The 6,645-nt window shown below is 38.7% G+C and overlaps 1 long non-coding RNA gene across 2 annotated transcripts; it reads right to left on the bottom strand.

The window, feature by feature from the left end:
- Positions 1 to 737: 737 nt before the first annotated feature.
- On the bottom strand, positions 738 to 5,033 carry LOC102076101 (uncharacterized). 2 transcript variants are annotated; one of them, XR_267565.2, is made up of 4 exons: positions 5,000 to 5,033; positions 4,411 to 4,512; positions 1,957 to 2,035; positions 738 to 1,034 (listed from the first exon to the last, which is right to left on the bottom strand). It is a non-coding gene; the product is annotated as an uncharacterized LOC102076101 (long non-coding RNA). The 2 variants fall into 2 exon arrangements; XR_267566.3 differs by having other exon boundaries at positions 4,411 to 4,509.
- Between the last annotated feature and the right edge of the window lie 1,612 nt (positions 5,034 to 6,645).

The following is a 6,645-nucleotide window of genomic DNA, read 5'->3' as shown; positions in this document are numbered from 1 at the left end:
CTGGACTCTGATATCTGTCTGTCTCCTCGTTTTGTCCTGTTTACGAGATCTGCCTGTTAAATTAAACAGCATTTCTCTTTGTCTTCAGTATGAAGTCAAAGGTCACTCTCATTATCTGTCTTTCTCATTATTGTGTTTACAAGGCGCCTGTATTTTATTTATTTTCATTTCCATTAAATTTCCATAAATTTTCTTTTTTACACCTGTTAAAGCAGGTTTGTGCACTTCAACATTGATAAAGCATAACACCAAGTTTCACCAGAAGATGGTAACAACCTTTGCACTCCTGTTTAACAAGAGCAGCTCTGAGCTGGTCCAGGAGGTCACTTGTTCATGGATTTGTAGTTTATCAGTCACTAAAACTCTTCAGCTCTTTGTTTTTTAACTCAAACTGAGTGTGATGTCATGTGTTTCCCAGATTAAGGAACAATAAACAATGATTTTCTATTGTCAGCATCAGGTATATTCACAGTCATGATTACTTAAAAATAACATTAGTTAAAAAATAACAAACAAATTCAAAATAAACTTTTCAGTCTCAAACACAGGCTAATCAAATACTAATCAAGTTTTTCTGTTCTGTTTACACTGTTTAATATTCCTGCAATTTAAATATTTTTCTTTGCTTTTAGCAATTAAGAGAGGAGTGTATTGATTCAGCACAACCAAACCGTAACTACTCAAATCTTCTACTCAACATCTCGGGAAAAAACATCGAACCACATAACAAACACACGTGTTGACAAAGGTTTATTTAGAAACCATATCCCTGCTACAGGAACAACAGCAGGGTCAAACAATCAAATAAGTTTACTTATTGCAGACATAAAAAAGATTACACATTTATTCTACCTGTGCTTATTTTACAAGGAAATACACTTTTAAAACTCAAGTTAAAGAAGGAGAAATCTATGCATGTGAATGTTGTACTCTGGTCTGAAGTGTTGGGGGCATCAGATGGAGAACAGCAGCAGGATTGCACTGGTTGGACTGGTGGACTTAAATTCCGTCAATGTCAGGTTCTGATTTAAAGTCTGAACACAAACACACAGTTTAAAATAATCATTCTGGGCCTCAGTGCAGCACCTCAGTTCATCCTCTGTCTGAAACAAATAGTTTTAGTTCCTTTAAAACTTCTTTCTTCTGACTGGCTGCCCCTCACTAACAGAAGGTTTGAACAGCATTTGGGAGAGGCCTCTGTGCCTGAGATTACCATACTGAAGGACATCCCTTCTCTTTAACGTCATTAAAAAAAAGAGTGTAAAAGCTTTGATAAACTGAATATTTAATGCCGTCTGCAGTTTGAGCTTTTGAATCACAGTGATCATTTGTACACACAACCACATCAAAATTAGAAACTATGGCTATGTTTAGCATGAAGATCTACCACTGAAAAAAAGCTGAACAGAACCAATTTAATAATGGAAACAAGAATTATCAACTTCTTGTTGTTGTTGTTGTTGTTGTTACTCCATGTTGTGGGTAGCATCCATACGATAGTCTAAGCAGTCTTATGAATGTCATTCTGTTACCTGACGAGTCTGTTTCAATGTGTTATTAATTGTTGCACATTTCCCAGTTTTGGTTAATAAGTATTAACAAAACTAAACATACATTTCTGTATCAAGACTTCTGGAAAACTCAACAGTGCTTAACTAACATAAGCTACTGTTGCCTCTACTACACATATACACACATGTATATACACTCACGCCCAGTTCTGCATGGACTAAAAGTTTATATTGGTGTTGTTACACGGTATCAAGAGAATCTTTAATCAAATTTATGTTTTGACAGTTTACTTCTGACAGAGAGATAAAAGGCTTGATATCGTTCACAAGTCTGAGCCCTGAGCTTGACTATTGATGTGGTTTTGTTAGCTTAGCATGATGGCTGGAAACAAAGTGAGCAGTTAGCTTGTCTCTGTACAAAATCAAAGATAAAGAGCAGCTGTACCTGGACCTCCTTGTCCTGATGGCTGTTTGTCCATAACTGACGTCTTCAGTTCTCAATGCTGAGTCAGCTAAATCAGTCTCTGTACAATAGAATACAATTACATTAGTGCATGTACGACAACTGCAAGAATATTGTTATATTATTGCACATTTTTAACAAAGCATTTATTGATCTTCATTTCTGCAGTATTAAGAAGACATTAAGAGATAATCTTGAGAAACCAAAGCAGCTTTTCAGAGTTTCCTCCTCTGAATGCCTGCTTTTGACCACATAGAACTGGGGGGTATTTCTGAGAAAAACAAAGTGGACGACCACAAAACTGCCATCATGTTTCAGTGCAGATACTGCACCACAGAGCACAAAGCAAACACTTTCTCACAGCCTGAAGACTTTTATTAACCCACCCAGCACACACTGCAGTGAGAAGTTTTATCAGACATAAAAGGAGACAACAGCAGGAAGTAGCTGCTGTGGTTTTACATGTGGAACTTTAAAAATGATTAATTGCTCTGAAGGACAGTTTGACAGGCTGAAAACACAGTTCAGAATCTTTGGTCTGTTCAGTCTTTCTCTTTAAACGTCTCATGTTAACTGTAAATTTGTTCTTTAAATCCAGCTGATAACATAAGAGGTAACAGAAATCACTGTGAATCTATTTTTGCTGCTTTGTGGAAATCAAAGTGACAGCAGGTGTCACAGTATCTCCTTCACACTCTTGACTCTGTGCTTGAACATACAGATAATCTGAAAGTGATGACAGTGTATATTTATGGTAAGTTGCACTGAGAGTATTCAAGAAATTGATGTTCCAATGTGCATTATTGGCATGGTTTGGATCATGAGGACATTTTTTCTGACCTTTGTCTTTTCAAATCTCTCAGACTGAGTTCGAGACAGCTGAAGTGTTTCCTTTCTATCAGAAACAGGATGCTGGACGACTGCAGAGCTATTAGTTTCAGTTAACCACAGACCACAAACACACACTCCAGCTCACAGTGAACAACACTCAGTAAACACAGTGTAAAAAACCATAGGATACATCCGACTAAGCTCACCAAATTTTAGACAAAGTACACAAAACTGTAAACATAAATGTTGTTATTATAGGTTTTCCATCCAGTCTCTTCTGCTTATTCAGGAGGCTGGAGCAAATCGTATCAAACAAACCAGGAATGTTTTGCTTCTACAAGCCACATATTTACACTTCTGATCATGTCTAAAATGCAGTGGTCCTTCACTATAACGAAGTTCACCTTTCGCAACCTCACTGTGCAATTTTGCATGCTTTTTTTTTTTTTTTGCAGCACATTGTGTATGTCGGCAAAACGTTTTGCACCGTCAAAGGCACCTGCAGTTGTACCCAAAATGTAGAGGAAGAAACTATCACACAAAAAGTTGGACTTCTGGACATGCTAAAGTAAAGTAGAAGTTGCCGTATTTTCCGGATTATAAGGCGGATAAGCGAAACAAAACCGTCAGATAAGTCAAACTTTTCTCAACTCATTCTTTTTGCTTCCTCTACTTTCGTACCATTGATTCATTACTGTTGAATTATCTCGCAGTCGCTCTATTCCCATGTCCTGGACCTGAAAACAGGGTTTGATCTTTGGTTTCATTCTATAATACTGGACTTCTTTTTTTTTACAAAGGTTTGAACTTTGAGAGTGTTTAAACAGGAGCGAAAAGTGTGAAAAGGTTGATGCCTGTCTGAGAAAAGTGTATAAAGTGTATAGTGAGGGGTTTTTACAGCCTTAAAACATTTATAATAATTGTTAAACCAAGTTGGCTACTTTGTGGATTTCACCTATTGCAGGTTATTTTTAGAACGTAACTCCCACGAAAAATGAGGGACCACTGTACATCAAAGTCAGCAACAGTCTTCATAAATCTGATTCTATTTTTTCACTAAACAGCACATTGAGGCAACTGTTGCTGTGATTTGATGCTGTATAAATAAAATTACATTGAATTCAAAAATCAGTTTAAAGAAAAGAGTCAGAGAAAAATGCTTTCATAGTCCAAACTATGCTCACAATGTTGCTGTTACATCATCTTGTTATGATTTCACTCCGAGACTGATCCCAAATTAAAACTGCACCTTCCGAAAAAACTCTAACAACTCAGCATCCATCTTAGCAATGCATCTCCTTCATCTGTGTGAGGTTTCAGCTCAGTTATTTTCATACAGCACTAATTCAACAGTCGCCACAAGGTCCTCGAAACTCTGAGCATCAAGCATAAACTTCAAAACTCGAAAAACTGAGTGCCAACAGCTGCAGTTCTTCTAATATCCACTTGTGCCTCCAAATGTGAGTCAATCCCCACAGACTGAGTTTAGCTCCTTTTATGAAGACAGTAATCCAACAAAAATTAACAACACTGAAAAACATGTTTACTTACAATAACTTGGAATGAACCTAAAACCTGCCATGAAAAAAAACCCCACAACACTACCTTTGTTTCTCCTGATTGGCTGCCGTAGATGATTTGGTGTGTTGACAGCGTTGTACATGACAAGAGTGATGATATAATCTCCCCCAGCTTTTCCTTGATCTGCTGAAATGATCCAAAATGAATAATGATGTAAATTAAACATCTAAACAGAGATGGTATGATTTTCCTCTCAACCTATAAGATGAAACAAATTAAAAGCCGAAGCTCAACATATGGTTCTGGCTTCTATACTCATTAAAAGCATCTAATGAACAGTGTTCAATGTGGAAGCAGACGTGTACACTACTTTGTGATTTGAACTGGAAAGGTAGTGGACCATGATGCCATGTAGTCTGAAGCGGGGCACCAGTAAAAGTAGATCAATACAGTATGTGGTGTTGACTATGGTGATGCTGAGAATATATATGTAACGTGGAAAAAGTGTCCTTTGTCTAACTGTAGCATGGGAGAGCGACACACGCAGGAGTAAAATATCTTAAACCATCCTGAAATTATTCTTTCATTGTCTCTACACCACATCTGACCACCATCAGAGAAAAGTTGCTACTGTGATCATAGTGAACTTCTTCTGCTAAACTCTGAGTCTCACCTTCAGGTTTCCTGTGAACACATTGTATCACCAGTAGAACCAGTAACACCAGTAGAAACACAACACACACTGATCCAACACATAAAAGCACAGAGAGAACAGCAGGAGAGAGTGATGGAGGAAGACTGATGGAGGTGGACCCAGGAGGAGAGGTGGATGTAGGTGGAGGTGTGGATGTAGGTGGAGGTGTGGTGGTGTGTTTGTCTAAAATAAAGCAAACACAGTCATTAAGTTGTCGTCACATTGTGAATGTTGAAAGCTGCAGAAACACAGACAGGTGAGTGTGTCACCTGTGACAGTGATCCAGCTGGATGGAGACTCTCCATGACCGCTGATGTCACACTTGTAGAGGCCTTCATCAGACCTGGAAACATGCTGGATGGTCATGTGACCTGTAGGCTGCTTCCTGATGAGGGAGCCATCTTTATAGAAAGCAGCTGGGAGGTTGGAGGGAGTGGTCTTTGTTTTACAGAGCAGAGTGACGTCATCTCCCTCCATCACAGGGAGGACAGGACTCTGCAGGATCACTGATCCACCTCAACACAGAGACAAACTACAGCATTTCATCCATTTACACACAGCTTCATCAACACTAACTCCACACACTCAGCTTACCAGTGACTGTCAGGTTAACCATGTTACTGATGGGACCCTCTCTGGACTCACACCAGTAAACTCCACTGTCTGATAGGAAAACATTGTTGTTACAGGAAGAACCAGCTGGTTTTCCCCACCCATCTCCACACTGAGTCCTCTGTTGTTTGCTTGTGTTTCTCCTCAGAGTCCATCCAGCAGAGCTGTCGTCCTCCTCACAGCTCAGAGACACAAAGTCTCCTTTAAAGAACTGAGAGCTGCTGGGACTCACAGTCAGACGAGCTGTGAGGGTTACAATGAAAAACTGATGATCTGTTGTACTTTTGTCAAAAACAACAGAATGACGTAAAAGGTGTTTTGTTAAATAAATAATTTCATTCAGTTTTTTATGTGAGCTCCATTGTGAACCATGAATTCAATCAGGTCATATCAGTGAGCATTTCTCAGGTTTAAACTGTGACAGAAGAAGGTTACTGACCTTGGTTTGTTGTGCAGCTCAGCAGTGAGATCAGAACTAAAGAGAAATGACACTCAGGTTGATTTGAGGTGAACACAAAGAACAACTCCACACAAACAGCTGACAAACACACAAACTAGACTCTCTCTGATATATCTGCTCATTTTCATGTAAAAAAAAAAAAAAAAACAAGCTGGTAGAAGAGTAAGTCTTCAAACAAGTTTTTATCCAAAAAGCTGCACTTAAATGATCATGCGCAAAATATCCACTGCATTTAAATAAGATAATAAATTCATGTGTCCACTGTGCAGCTGTGTTGATATAATGAGTGAATGATTTGAGCTTTTCACTGCCTGCTGTGTTTCCTCGACTCCTGAGCAAAGATAAAGAGTCAGTTCAGACCTGCAGTTGGTCCTCGTGGTGTTTTGAACTTGAATTCAGCCTGATTTGTTTTTCATGTCTTCTCCTCCATCATCAGTTATCAGGAGAGCAGACAGTCAAAGTACAAGAATTCAAACAAACACAGAGATTCTACTTACAGAGCAGACACAGCACAGATGTTTCCTTCATCGTCCTTCTCACTCATTTCAGCTTT

Source organism: Oreochromis niloticus, linkage group LG3, assembly GCF_001858045.2.
Source record: "Oreochromis niloticus isolate F11D_XX linkage group LG3, O_niloticus_UMD_NMBU, whole genome shotgun sequence".
NCBI classification, from domain to species: domain Eukaryota; kingdom Metazoa; phylum Chordata; class Actinopteri; order Cichliformes; family Cichlidae; genus Oreochromis; species Oreochromis niloticus.
The sequence above is the reverse complement of the archived record's forward strand: the minus strand, read 5'-3'. Positions and strand labels throughout refer to the sequence as shown.